Genomic DNA, 16061 nt, shown 5'->3' on the forward strand with positions numbered 1-16061 from the left:
GGTTGGGGTCTAGCCCTGTGAATTAAATATGGCGAATATGTGGCTGTGCTCTACTATAGTAAATATATTGTAGTGCTCTACTACGGTAAATATTGTGTGTAAGATTTCCAAGTCTAGATGATCAAAATGCCATGCATTTCCGCCCCTTTCATTTGAGAAAGCTGCTCTTGTTATCTCTCATGCTGTTAAGAAATCCAAACAAGCCAGTTCAAGGAGTTTACTTGATGAAGTGAGATGGAGATGTTCTAAGCTATAGCTTAGCCAAGATCCTATTTGACAATCAGCTTCACTGGCTAGGTATGCAAGTCTCCCTAATGAAGGACTTAGACACTATGGGGCAGAGACAATCATGGTGCTGGATCCTGTGCAAATTCTTGACACTGGGAATCTTTAAGCATAAGAAAATTGTTTTAATGTCATAAGCTGTGAGGATAATCCATTCCTCAATAATAACTAATGAATACATTAAGAAACCAATGAAACTGAAATGTATTTTAAATGTATTCATAATGATTAATTTATAATTAAAAATATTCTGAGTAAGCTATGATATTGTACAGGTTAAGATAGAGGCTATCAGTGAGAAAAATGTGTGTGTGTGTGTGCGTGTGTGTATAATTTAAATGCAAATCTTTTGAGGAAGTTAAAATTTAATAAAAAAAACTGTTTAGTATGATTGTACGTACTTTCTGTCTTGACTGCTCAGCATGATTATTTTTAATTGACCCTTTGAAGAAGTACTTTTGAAATTGACCTAAATATCCTAAATAGGGCAAATATTTTATAAAAGAGTTCTCTAAATTTAGATAGTCTTTTGTCCAAAACAGTTGTAAATTTTTAATCAAAGCATTTAACAAGTAGAATACACAGGCACATTTGCACACACACACACATGAGTTTTTAAGGTTACAGTAATTTCTAAGTATTGAAAAATGAAGATTCTCAAGGAAGATATTTAAATTTATCTCAAAGTAACTACATTTGTTTTTCTTTACTATAGTAAAAATACTAGAGGAAACTAAATTGATAAATAGAATAAGATATTTAACTCACAGTTTTGGAGATTCAAGATGAACTGGTCCCATTTGTCTGACCTTTGGGTGGTGTTCAGTGGCAAGCAAACATGCTGTGCAGAGGAAAGATCACCAAAATAAGTGAAGAAGCAGAAAGAGGTTGGGTTCATCTCAGGCTTTGATAACAACCCTCTTCTGAGAAATATTTTCCCGGAAAATGTCACCCTCTGGGGTTCTAGCCCCAGTCGGGGCACTGGATTCTGTCCCGGTCATTCCTCTTCCAATCCAGCTCTCTGCTGTACCCGGGAAGGCAGTGGAAGAGGGCCCAAGTGCTTGGCCCCTGCACCCGCATGGGAGACCAGGAGGAAGCACCTGGCTCCTGGCTTTGGATCAGCGCGGTGCGCAGGGGTGAACCAACAGAAAAGGAAGACCTTTCTCTCTGTCTGTCTCTCTCACTGTCCACTCTGCCTGTCAAAAAAACAAAAACAAAAACAAAAAAACAAAAAACAAAAAACAAAAAAAAAAAAACAGCAACAACAACAAAAAGATACCAGACTAAAAATGATCTGGAGTAGGCATTGTGGCACAGTGGGTTAAGGTGCCACTTGGGATGCCCACATACTATATGGAAGAACCAGGTTCAAGTTTCAGCTACATCATTTCAGATCCTGTTTCCTGATAAAGCACCTGGAATTCAGCAGATAACGGCTCAAGTACCTGAGTCCTTTTTATTTATTTATTTATTTATTTATTTTGACAGGCAGAGTGGACAGTGAGAGAGAGAGACAGAGAGAAAGGTCTTCCTTTGCCGTTGGTTCACCCTCCAGTGGCCGCTGCGGCCAGCGCGCTGCGGCCGGTGCACCACGCTGGTCTCCCATGGGGTGCAGGGCCCAAGCACTTGGGCCATCCTCCACTGCACTCCCGGGCCACAGCAGAGAGCTGGTCTGGAAGAGGGGCAACCGGGACAGAATCCGGCGCCCCGACCGGGACTAGAACCCGGTGTGCCGGCGCCGCAAGGCAGAGGATTAGCCTGCTGAGCCGAGGCGCTGGCCAACCTGAGTCCTTGACACTCACTTGGGAAACCCAGAGGAGTTCCTAGCTCCTGGCTTTAGCTGCATCTAGCCCTGGCTGTTCCAGGTATCTGGGGAGTGAACCAGTAGATGGAGGGTCCCTCTCTGCCTCTCCATCTCTCCCTGTCACTTTGCCTTTCAAATAAATAAGTAAATAAAAATATTTTTAAAAACTGATTAAAATACATGAACACACACCAAGAATAACTACTGTATTTGCTATTTATTATTCAAGTCATTAAGAACGTTCTATTTCATTCTACTGTACTCTGACATGTTACTGTAATTTTTATAATTTTGTTTTACAAAATAATCTTACGTAAGATCTTTTATGCCCACTTATACTATAATATCAATTTCAATTAATAAATATTCACAAATATTTAAATTACAATTATTTCTAGTGGTTCCATTTAGTCAACCTTGGACCATAAGTAACATGATCACCTTAATATAAAGAGAATGTGTTAATCATTCTTCGAAACTAAGCAGTCTTCCTTTCACAGCAGATACTGGCAATAGTTAAGCTGGTAGGTGGAGACTGCTCATTCACCACACTCCTACTCTTACCCTAATGACTCATCCATCTGCTTCTTAACCATGGGCTTCCAGACAGCACTGCAAGTGTTCTAGAAACTCAATTATGCGAGTGGAATCAGATGGCAGGACCAGGCTCTCTTTGAAGTAGGCCAAACACTTTAAGTGGTGGTCAGCCCTACAAAATTGAGACAGGACTTTCATTTCTCTTCCACATACAGCACCAAATTAAAGGGGCCTCGTAATTGAAATTGTGTTCCTTACAAACTTCCTTATTTAAAACTTCAAAAGTCAGATTGCCCGTGGAGCAGTGAGACTGTAATGAGCTGGTGTCTGCCAAAGTTAGGGCAATAATGAGTTCAAGGTCATAGGCTGGCAGAATGCTGAAGGAGAAATGACTGGCAAATATCAAAGACATAGAAGCAAAAAAGTGTATTCCAAGGATTTGTTGAAACTGTGCCACTGTTAGAATTTGCTTAAGTAGGTTGGAGACAGTAACAAGAGCAGGGTTGTGAATAAATGCTGCTTTGTGGATGATTATCACGTCTAAATAAACCAGAATAATTTTGCAGCTAATCTGAAATAGGGAAGAGGGAGAAAGGGGGATGGAGGTGGGAAAGTTGGAGGAAGATAAAAGTGAAAATATTGGTCTTTCCTTGCTTCTACCTCAGTTAATCACAAAAAAAAAAAAAAAGAAAAAGAAAAAGAAAGAAAGAAAGAAAGAAAAAAAAAACCACAGTTCTAAGGAGAACATCTTGTCTTTAATTCACGGCCCAAAGGAGAATCACTTAATATTAACGTCACAATTTTAATGCCTTCATATTAGAAGATACTTCAAATGTTCACAGAAAGTGAAGTAAAAGATGAATTGATTTTAGTGCAAAAACTGTGAGATCTGTGCAGAGAGGTCTTCAAATTTTGGGTTGCATTTCAGGGCCTTTTGTCTTACTGATTTAATTTTGGATTCATCCTTCTTACTAAGTGTGCTGTCTAAAATGTATTTATTTTTTAAATTATTGTGAATTTATTTTAAAATGTCCATTTATGCTTCAATCTATACATTTGTTATTAAAATTTTTATGAATTTTCATTTGAAAGGCAGAGAAACACAAATGGAGGGAGATTTTCCACCTAGTATTGTACTCCTCAAATTCATGAAACAGCCAGGGCTGGGCCAAGCCAAACGCAGAAGCCAGGAACTCCATCCATGTGTTTCCCACATGGGTAGCAGAAACCCAAGTACTTGAGCCATCACCTGATGCCTTCCAGGATCTATATTAGCAGAAAGCTGGAAACAGAAACAGAGTTGGGACTTAAATCTAAGCACCTCAATATGGGATGTGGGCAGCCCAACCATGTCTTAACAACTGCTCCAAACACACACTCCAATTTATCCCACATCTTGAGAGGCAATGTCTTACCTAAGAACATTTCTCCTTGCTAAAACTTTCTCTTACATTGAACAGTGCCCTCCTGTGATTGTATTCAGGAGTCTGGGATAGTTTTTTAATTGATCCTAACCACTTCATTTATGATTTCAATTCAAAAATTTTTAAAAGCTCAAATAAAAAATACTACTCATGGAATTAAAAAATAATAATTTTTAATCACGTATTTGAAAGGCAAGAGAGATAGAGACAGAGAGAACTTTGTTCATTCATTCTCCCGATGCCTCCAGCAGTTGGGGCTGGGCCACGCTGAAGCCAAGGACTCAATCTGGTCTCAGACAAGCATGAGAGAGACTCATGCGCTTAAGTCATCATGTGCTGCCTCCCAGAATAGTAGGAAGCTAGAGCTGAAACTGGTGCTGGAACTTGAACCCTGGCACCATGATACAGAATGCAGGCACCCCAATGGATGTCCTAACTGCCGTGTCAAACACTTCCCCTTCAATAATTTCTTTGAATCAAAGTAAACATGTCTTTTAATTCCATTTTTCATGATCTTTGAAGTACCCTTATATTTCTGAGTGCCTACAATGAATGTGATATTTTCTGGGGTACTGGGGATTCAGTAGGAAATAAATCAAAGAATTCATCTTACAGTAGACACGAGACAAATTCTTAATGTAATAAAGGAGAAATGCTATTTTGAAGGGATGATCTGAGAAAATACTTACACAAGAGGCTCTGATGAAGTGAAGAGGCTTGTTGGGTGAATATCTGGGGAAGAAGAGCCTCAGGACAAAGAGTAGGCACTGCAGGACTCTGCTAGCACCCCACTGAGGAGCACTGAAAGTCAAGATTGCATTTTGCTTAACAGAGGCCTGGAGGATAGCAAGAGACCAAAGGAACAGAGTAGAAATTAAACAGGCAACAGACCCTAATACCTGTATTCTGGATGCTGTATTCTAGCTGTGCATACACAAAAATATGTTCACTTTGTTTTCACTCCATCCACCTCCCTCTCATCTCAGTCTTGAAAAGTTCCTTGCTTCCTCTTCTGTGTCTCCACCTATTTTCCCCTTGCCCCACACATACATACAATGATATAGACAGACATTGCATCTACTTTATCAGCATCAAGTTGCTTCAATGAAACAATGGCCGCGATTGGTTATTTAAAGTACTCCCTCACTGATGAGTCTTGGGGGCAGTCTTGTAGACAGGAACCCCAAGGACTTAAACTCTGCCTGTCAAAAAATAAAATAAAATAAAATAAAATAAAATTACTAATTGATCTTTTCTAATAACCAAGACCAACACTGGAAAACCTCTGTGAAATCAAACATTATCCGGGCACACATATCGTGTGGGTGTTTGCATTTGGAAGCTCATAATTGAAAGCGTTTTCACATGGAAACCTCATTTGTATGTTCGTTACATAAACCTAACTTCCATAACAACTAAAGCCTATTAATGAACAGTGTGTGTGTGCATGCACACACATGCAAAGATGACTGTGTGTGTTTGATTGGTGCAAAGAAATATTACAGCTCATCACTGCTCATCTCACTCAGCCCCAAAATAGAATCTGTTTACAGAGCTCATTCCAAAACCTTATCACAGGTAAGCGGTTACTAGGGAACATGTACCTGGAAGCAGACATGACATTTTTATCTGACACATGAGTCTCATTTGTGTCCAAAAGAAATGGATAGCAATCCTCTAAAATTAAATCCTCTAAAATTAAAATTCAGGCAAATAGATATAACTTAGGAACTTCTGTTTGCATGCAGAGGAAAATATGGATGAGCTGAGAAGTTTGCACAAGTAATCGTGGATTGAATGTTCAAGATCCTAGGACTTAATTCTTTGCAGGGACTTTTAGAGTCCAGCATCATCCTCTTTCACGTTAATAATACATACATCAAGCAGCCCTGCTTCCCTATCTCAACTCAAGGACATCGTCCCATTGACCTTCCCGCATTCAAGCAGAAGGCATTCCTTTCTGGAGACTTAACTGGTTTTTAATCTACAACAAGATGTTGCTCCCTTACCCACAGTTATTTATCTCATAATAACTCATTTATGGGAGACTTTATCAAAAGTTTAACACAAAAATAAGTGAGGAAGAAAATACTAAGAACAAAAGAAAAGTATGTTAAAAAATTCCCTGCCATTTCAGTAACCTTTTTTTCTACTTCCAAGTTTCCACAAGTTAGAAAAATCACAAGCTTCAGAAACAGTCACATTGTTGGGCCTTATCAGACGATGCTCACTTAGAGGATTATAATATTGGATTTTCAAATAATGCTGATCATGTTTTCTAATTAAACTTCTTAATCATCTTTTATTTAAAAGGTTTTTTTTTTTTTTTTTTTTTTTTTGAGAGGGAAAGAGAAGCTGAAGCCAGGAGTAGGTAACTCAATCCAAGTCATATATGGGTGGCAGGGATGCTATTACTTGAGCCACCACGTGCTGTTTCCCTGGATATGCATTAGCCGGAAGCTGGAATCAGGAGTGCAAGTGAAATGGAGATTCCAACACAGGCATTTTGATAGGGGATGCAGGCATCCCAACCAGCAGCTTAGCTGCCTTTGTTATTTTTAAAAGCTAAATGAAAAGCCTTGGTCAGCAAATGGATGAGAAGAAGTGACTTTATGGATAAGGCAAAATTTAATGAACAGCTAAGAAGCTATTCATATATCAACACAGTTTCTTCCCCAATTCTAAAGATTTGTAACACAGAAGAAAAAGATCTCTGAATTATATCATGTTGAAATGACTATCTTAACATTTTCTTATGTAGCTCTTATAAATTGTATTTCCTAAGAAGTACCACTGGACATATTTCCATTCAAGATTCGTTTGTTTATTTTAAGAAACTTTCCAGGGATAGTGCTGTGGTTCACCAGGGTAAGGCTCCCTTTGGGAGGCTGGCACCCCTTATCAGAGTGCCAACTCAAGTATCAGCTATTCTGCTCTCCATCCAGCTTCCTCCTAATGCAAGTGGGAAGGCAGTGGAAGAAGACTCAAATACTTGGGCCCCTGCCATCCATGTGGGAAACCCAAGTAAATTCCTGGCTTCTATTTTTGGCCTGGCCCAGACCTGGCTGTTGTGTCCATTTGGACAATGACCCAGAGAATGGAAGATCTCTTTCTGTCTCTCCTTTTCTGTCAGTCACTTTGACTTTCAAATAATTAAATCTTTACTTAATATATACTAAATTGATCTTCTGTATATAAAGATAATTGAAAATGAATCTTGATGTGAATGGAATGGGAGAGGGAGTGGGAGATGGGAGGGGTGCGAGTGGGAGAAAAGTTATGGGGTGGGAAAAGCCATTGTAATCCATAAACTGTACTTTGGAAATTTATATTTACTAAATAAAAGTTAAAAAATAAATAAATAAATTTCTTAAAAGTAAAATAAAGGGGAAGGTACTGTGGCATAGCTGGTAAAGTCGCCACCAACTGTGCCAGCATCCCATAAGGGCACCAGTGCAAATCCAGGCTGCTCCATTTCCAATCCAGTTCCCTGCCAGTGCACCAGAGAAAGCAGTAAAAAATGGCCCAAGTCTTTAGGACCCTACATCCACGTGGGACACATGGAAGAAGCTCCTGGCCCCAGGGTTCATATGGGGTCAGCTCTGACCTTTGTGATAATTTAGGTAGTGAACCAGTAGACCTCTCTCTCTCTCTGTTTCTACCTTTGCCTCTCTGTAACTCTGCCTTTCAAATAAACAAATAAATCTTTAAAAATAAAATAAACTTCCCTAAATGACATGAACTTAGATTATCAATGTCAATTAAAAAAAGAATGCCATGTCATTGGTATATTGAATGCGGTCACATTCAATCGTTAAATTGCTTTCGGTAGTATGAACATTTTGATGATATTAATTCTTCCAGTCCATTAACATGTAAGAATTGTCCATTTTTTGTGTCTTCTTCTGTTTCTTTTTTTAAAGTTCTGTAATTTTCATCATAGAGATCTTTGACATCCTTTATTCCAAAGTATTTAAATTTTTGTAATTATTATGAATGGGATTGATTTTATAAGTTCTTTCTCAGCCATGACATTATCTGTGTATACAAAAGCTATTGAGTTTTTGTGTGTTAATTTTATATTCTGCAACTTTACCAAGCTCTTCTTTGAGTTCCAATAGTCTCTCAGAGGAGTCTTTAGGATCCCCTATATATAGACTCATGCCATCTGCAAATAGAGATAGTTTGACTTCCTCTTTCCAATTTATATCCCTTTGATTTCTTTTTCTTGCCTAATGGCTCTAGCTAAAACTTCCAGGACCATACTGAGTAGTCATGGTGAGAGTGGGCATCCTTTTCTGGTTCCAGATCTTAGTGAGAATGCTTCCAACTTTTCTCATTCAATGAGATGTTGGCTATGAAGAAAAAATGCCATCAAAATGTCCATACTATTCCAAGGAATATACAGGATCAACATGATCCCAATCAAAATATGAATGACAATCTCCACAGATCTAGAAAAAAATTATGCTAAAATTCACATGGAAACACAAAAGAATTTGAATAGCTAGAACAATCCTAAACAACATAAAGAATGCTGAAGGCATCACAATATCAAAATTAATACTTACTATATGGCATTTATAATCAAAAGAGTCTGATACTGCATAAAAGCAGATATGTAGACCAATGGAATAAAATAGAAACTCCAAGAGTGAAATGGACATTTTGAGATTTGATGATTGTTTATAGCCTTCGTCTCTAATGTTGAAGAACATTGTTTTTTTTCTTCTTGATACTTGAACTCTTTACTTAGTGAGGGGTTAACCTTATAAGTATAAAGTAAACTGAAAATAGATCTTTGTAAACATTAAGAGTGGGAATAGACGAGGGAGGAGGAAGAAGTGTTGGAGCTTGGGCAGGAGGAAGGGCAGGGTGGGCAGTATCACCATATTCTTAAATCTGTATGCATGAAATACATGAAATATATATATATATATATATATATATATATATATATATATATCATCAGTTAAGACATCATTTAGGGCCTGCATCCCATGGTGGAGTAACTGGCTCTGCTCCTGATTACAGTTCTGTTGATGCACACACAACTTGGGAGGCAGCAGGCAATGGATTAAGTAATTGGGTATCTGCCACTCATATGGGACCTAGATTGGGTTCCTGGACCCCCACTTCAATCTGCCCTCACCTTTGAATCTGTGGGCATTTGGGGAATAAACCACCAGATGGTAGTGCCTCTCTCTTTCTCTCTCTCTCTCTCTCTCTCTCTCACCAGATTGGAGTCTCCCACCTTCTCATCCTTCTATTCCTCCCTGCCTCTCTCTCACAATAAAAAAATATATACTTTTTAAAAGAATATAACAAAGGAAGCTACTAGTCCCCTGCTTTCCCAAATCCTTTAAAAACTCATCCTTTCATAAATGTAATTTATTATTTTATCATCTACTGTTTTCCATTATTGCTGTATTTCTAATTAATTTTCTTCAATTTCAGCAACAAATTGTTTACTTTTGATGGTAAGAGAACATATGTGGGGCTGGTACAGTGGCACAGCAAGTTAAAGCCCCAGCCTGCAGCACTGACATCCCATATGGGCACTGGTTCAAATCCTGGCTGCTCCATTTCTAATCCAGCTCCCTACTAAAGTGCCTGGGAAAAGCACTGGAAGATGACTGAAGTCCTTGGGCCCCAGCACCCATGTGGGAGAACTGGAACAAGCTCCTGCTTCTGGCTGGAGATCAGCTCAGCTCTGACTGTCGCAGCCATTTGGGAAGTGAATTAGCATATAGAAGATCTGTCTTTCTCTCTGTCTCTACCTCTCTCTGTAACTGCATTTCTCAAATAAATAAAAAATAAAAAAGAGTACATATGTTGATGTTTGACACGCTGTATTAGTGAGGCACTATAATATTCTTGAGAAAAATAGCAGTGCATTCAAATTTAAATATCAGGATAGTATATGATAATATAATATCAATGGTCCCTTGAAATGTGATTCTTAAAATAATTTCCATAATAAAATATTTATTTATATTTACAAATCTGGGGTCTGTCCTAAACACTTAATCATTCCCAAATGTCTTCTGAATATATTGTCACATAAAAGTTCAGAGTAAAATAAATGTTTGGGGATGGGTGTTTGAAGTAGCATCCCATATTAGTGTGCCTGAATTTCAAGTCCTATATATATGTCTATGGTACATGTGTGTGTGTCCTGCACATGTATGCATACTCATGGGTAGTTCCCTTTCTTTTTTTTTTCCTTTTTATTTTTAAAGATTTTATTTAGTTATTTGAGAGGTAGAGTTACAGACAATGAGAGGGAAGACAGAGATAAAAGTCTTCCATCTGCTGTTCATTCCCCAAATGGCTTCACCAGTGCGAGCTGGGCCAATCCAAAGCCAGGAGCCAGTATTTTCTGAATCTCCCACATGGGTGCAGGGGCCCAAGGACTTGGGCTATCTTCTGCTGCTTTGCCAGGCCATAGCAGAGAGGTGGATCAAAAAAGGAGCAGCCAGAACTAGAACCAGCATGCATATGGGATGCTGGCACTGCAGGCAGAGGATTAATCCACTGGCACCACAGTGCCAGCCCCCAGATTCCTGCCAGTGTGCATCCATGGAGACAGCAAGTGATGGCTCAGGTATTTGGTTTCCTGTCACCTGTGTGAGCACAGATTGAGTTCTGGTTTTCCAGCTTCAGTTTGGCCCAGCAATGATTTTTATGGACACTTTCAGAGTGAACAAATAGATGGGAGGTGTGTGTGTGTGTGTGTGTGTGTGTGTGTGTCCCTCTTTTGCCTTCTCTATGTCTCTCTGCCTTTCAAATAAATTGACAAATTTTAAAATAAGAAGTTTCCAAAAAACCTCAGAAAATATTTCTGAAAGTGAGGGTTCAGCTAGTGACATTGCTCTTCAACACCCACCAACCAAGACAAACTAAGGAGGCAATCTGTAACCCATATTTTCATCTTATTTCATCGGATTCTCTTAAAGATAGGTATTTCAACTAAGGTAAAATTATACCTGAAGGAAAATAGAGTTATTGTCAGGACAGAATGACTATTTGTGAGATGCATTAGTTGTCCTGAAATTCACTGTGCATATAGGAATGTGGAAAAAAGAAGTTGTAAAAACATTAAACATTAATGTAAAATTACAGATACTACCATACAGCAGCCATGAAAGGCAAAAAATACAAATTATAGAGAGCATTAGCAATATAGCAGAATCTCAAAAATCTAAACACAGCTGATAAGTCAGTACTATTCAGTAGTTAATTGCTCAGAAGAATGAACACATGGAGATGTTCGTATGAGAAATTTAGGTGGTAGCCAAGTTCTCGTTTAGAAGTGAGATGAAGACATGTGAAGTCTCCTCTAAGGTATAAAACGATGAGACTGGATAACCAAATTCAATTGCATTCACCATTTCTCTCTCTCTCCCTCTTTTTTATCTTCCTGTTCTCATTTGCTCAAACACTCTCACCTCCAACTCCCTGTTCTGTGCTCCATTTCCAGCTCTCGTGCTTACAGTGATCATGACTTCTCTGGATTCCAAATGATGGTACTGCGCCTCGATCTGAGTGTTCCGTAAAATGTGTCTTAAACTCAGTACTCCTGAACTGGAACTCCTCCCCACGGCCTTCTCCTCCATCTGGGTTCTTCATTTGTTTTGGTGGAGATGAAATGTTCTTTAACACCAGAATTCAAACCTTGACTTTATATTTAACTGATTATGTTCGCACCTTGCCTCACCTGTAATCAACTGTCAAATTATTTTCAATTCTATCTTTTAGATGACTGCTTTAACTTCATCTTACCTCCCATATTGCTCATGCCTTTTTTTTTAATTCTCTTAATTGTTAAAATGACCTCTCTGAGTATCTTCTTTTCTTTCCTCATTTTGTATATGTATTATACACCAGAGCATCACTAATTATTCTTGGTATTTTAATAGACTTCCCATTTTCCTAAAGACAGAGTCCTAACTTTGATCAACATGTCCCCTATTCTATGAAGTAGGCTGAGGGAGTTATCATCATAAAATTTGCTGGAACATAGGAGAGGAAAGAAAAAGCGACATGGGTCTGCTGCATATGGGCACAATTCATGCCCGCATCTAATTCATGAGGGTAAGGATGCACAATCCAGTCATGTACCTGGAAGGAAAAGAACCAGAGTTGGAGGACCATACTTATACAGCTATCACAGACAGGGGTAATCAGGAACCTTCTCAAGAGCCACCACAGGTTAAATTGGTTTAGCGCCTTCCTTGATGGGAGAGGATTTTCCTCCTAGTGCAAAGAAGATGTCTTTTACTGTGGTGACATGGCTGTATTATAACAAACTGTGAGTGACCTTCATAAATAAGAAAATTTCCAGTAGATCTGTTATCAGAAAGAACAGCAACAGCATGCTCAGTATTTAATAGTTCATAGTTACGGGAGACAGTATGTGCAAGATATATGACTTTGCATATAATTTTTTAATGACCACCATAGGCCCTGACAAAAGTACTGCTCTTATTGATAGTTTATAGAGAAGAAAATAAAGGCAGAAAGAAAACAAATGACTTGCCTAGGCTCACACAAGTCTGTGAGAGTGAGAATCAAATCGAGGAAGGTTGGATCCAGAGATAGCCCTTTTGACCATGACGTTGTACTGCTTCAGTGGAAAAGAGACTTGACAAATACTTGAATGATTTACTGAACTAATTATATGTCCTGCTTGCAAGAAAGAAAAAAGAATAAATGACATACTGAATTAATTACATATCCTGCTTCCAAAAAAGAAAAATATGTATGCATGGTTCTATATTTGTGAATCCACACAACTGAAAAAAAATATATTTTAAAAAATACTTTAAATTTTCATCTGTACTGAGCATCTAGTCTTTATTTCTAGTTATTATTCCCTAGAGTAGAGGCTAACAACTATTGACGTGGTAACTACATTGTATTAGGTATTATAAGTAATCGAGATCATTTAATGCTTGTGGGAGGACACACAAAGGTTGTGTACAAATACTTCCCCATTTTATATAAGGGACTTGAACATCTGCAGATTTCAGCGTCTGTTGGGGGTCCTGGAACACATCTCCTGCAAATATCCAGGGACAACTGTATATAAAAAATCTAATGCTAAAGACAGTTCAGCAGTTCCTTCAAGTGCAGAAACACCAAGTCATAAAGCTAAGTTAAAAAATTGCTTCATTTATTTTATTTCTTTGAAAGGCAGAGACTGGGAGATACAGAGAAAGAAACGGACAGAGATGTGCTATGCACTGACATATTCCCCAAATATCTACAATAGCTAGGGCTAGGCAAGCTCAAAGCTAGCATCCAGGAATTCAATCAGTGTCTCCCAAGCAGGCACCAAGCAGGGGGATCCAACCCCATGAGCCATTAACTGGGTGCATGTCAGCACAAACACTGGCAGACCTCAAACCTAAGCAGTAGGATATGGGATGTGAATGTTACAAATGGCATCTTCACTGCTGAGCTAAACACCAGACCCAACACTGAGTTCTAAATATAATACCTTTTTTGCAACAAATTAATCATCCAATTTCTTAAGGCTACAATTTATAGCTAATGCATCCTGGCATAGGCACCAGGTTGAAGTCCTCATCAAAAATAGTTGTCATGTCCAGAAGCAATTAAGGTCCTTTCAGAGTCTTGGGAATAAATTTGCTAATGGTTATCTTTAATATTTTATTCGGGTTAAAACTTCTTTTTAAGCAAATGACATAGATATCTAGGATCGCAGAGTACTTAGCCAAATACTTGAGCAAATTCGAATTTTCTATTTTGAATAGCAGTTCTACCCATAGATAGATACCCTGGCAGCCCTTCCTCCAAATGGGGATTGAATGGCCCTCTGTCAAGATCAGAGCATCAGCCAGATTTCTGAGTTTCCAAATGAGAACGCCAGTCTTTCTGCCTGCATGCCGCACATAAAGCATATGGATGGCACCTTAATTGGCAACACTGAATATCTGCACTGCAGCACTCCTGAGAGGATTCAGCCAAGAATTTACAACAGTGAAGCATTTGCAAAGAGCTCATTTAATCTATCTGGTGTTTCAGAGAGCCAACCTAAAGGGCATAATAGCTGCTAATTCCTGTTGGTTTTTCAAGTTCCATCACTTTATCATATCGGCTTCTGAGAAAATCACCTTCATTGCTTTCACGATCTTGAATTTTTACTCCACTCCCGCAATTTTTAAAGACTTTGTTGAGTTAGTCTTGTTTTATGAACTTAGTTTTTACAGAAGTCTAACAGAAAATATCCACCAAATTACGTCTCTTGAGTAAGGTGTTGTGGCACAATAGGTGAAGTTACCGCTTGGGATACCTACATCCTCTATCAGAATTCCTGGTTTGAGTGCCAACTGTCTCACTTCCAATCTGGCTTCCACCTAATGCATATCCTGGGAGGCAGCAGCAGATGATGACTCAAGCATTTGAGTCCCTGACACATACGTGGCTGACCTGGATCAAGTTCTGAGCTCCTGGCTTCAGCCTAGCCCAGCCCTGGCTGTGTGTGCACTTGGGGAGTAACCAGCAGGTAGATCTCTCCCTCTACCCCTTTCAAATAAGTCAAATAAACAAACTTAAAATGATCACATATTTCTAACTTCTAATATATTGGAAAAGAGTTCATGCTGTACAGGAATCCATGAAAATTAGTATGTAAGAAGTGCTATTTCAGAAACGTGTTTAACATATATTTGTTATGTGATGCTATATAACGAATTATCCCTGTCAGTCAATTAAAATAACATACATTAGTTATGTCTTAGTATCTATAATCATCTACATCATGCTACAGCATTATTTCATGGTCCCCTTTGCTTCATTATCTCCCATGAAATGCAATCCAGATGTTGGTAAGGCTATTATAGTCTTCTCTGAAGGTTCAGCTGAGGAAGTATTCTCTTGAATACCATATGTTCCCCCAATGTGTGGTAACTAATAGAGCACCTAAAAGGTAATCTAAAGAAGTGAAATTGACACTTTGCAATGAGATGACTTTCAACAGCCCTTGTTTCGACTGTTGAGGAAGAGTTTTTTGTTGTTGTTGTTCTTTTTTTCATACTATTTGTTGAACTCTTTACTTAGAATAATTATATGCATAGAGAGTTAATTAAAAATAAATCTCAGTAAAAAATAAGAACGGGAATGGGGAGGGAGAAGAAAAAAGGATGGGAGGGTGGTTAGGGTGGGAAGAATCACTGTGTTCCTAAAGTTGTATTTATGAAATGCATGAAGATTGTATACTTTGAATAAAAGGTTTCTGGAGAAAAATGAAAGAGAAGAAAGTTTGTTTATGTCATCTTTTGGCAGGATTCACTTCCTTAATAGTTCTTAGAGGGTCTCAATTCTTTGTTGGGTATGGGCTGCCATTCACCTTAAGGAATCTGCCATGTGAACCTCTCCAAGATGACAACTTATTTCATTAAAGTCAGCAACAGAGAGAAAGCCTGCCAGTCCAGACAGTAGTCACAATTTTTTTGTAGTCTATTGAAGTGACATCCCTTCATTTGTTGTATTTTATTGGCTGGAAGCAAGTTACTAGTTCAGGCCATTCACAGTGGGAGGAAATCTTGAAATTTGTCACATTTGCTACATGAATTTTAATGTATCTTATCATTAGATCTTCCTTTTAATGCTGATAAATAAGCCTTTAGGATTGTTACTGTAATCAATTCATCCAAGTTTTTCTAATACATTTTTCTATTAACACTAAATATTTTCCATTTACTTTTCTTGTTTTTAATAGTTCATTTCTGAGAAAAGCCAAATATGTTTTGGAGCAAGGTATATAATATGTTAAGAAGATAATAATAATAGATGGCTACTTGAATACTTACATCAAAGCAGTAATTCATAAATATGCTAATACATCAAATCAGCAATGCTTTCAAGAAAATATAAACAAAAACTAAGAAGAATGAGTCCCTTTCTTACCCTCTGTCTTCAGTTGGTGATGAACAAAAAAATCTCTGAAGGCTTAATGTGGAAGAAAAAAGTACAAATTTTGA

At 38.2% G+C, this 16061-nt stretch overlaps 1 long non-coding RNA gene across 1 annotated transcript in view; it reads right to left on the reverse strand.

Annotated features, from left to right (window-relative positions):
• Positions 1–16061, reverse strand: part of LOC149128328 (uncharacterized) — a 177168-nt gene that overhangs the window by 26711 nt on the left and 134396 nt on the right. The window contains exon 2 of the long non-coding RNA XR_016217621.1: positions 1054–1126. This is a non-coding gene — a long non-coding RNA (uncharacterized LOC149128328). The remainder of the gene's footprint in view (positions 1–1053; positions 1127–16061) is intronic.

This window comes from Oryctolagus cuniculus, chromosome 1 (genome assembly GCF_051225735.1).
Source record: "Oryctolagus cuniculus isolate XC-2025 breed Fujian yellow rabbit chromosome 1, ASM5122573v1, whole genome shotgun sequence".
NCBI lineage: Eukaryota > Metazoa > Chordata > Mammalia > Lagomorpha > Leporidae > Oryctolagus > Oryctolagus cuniculus.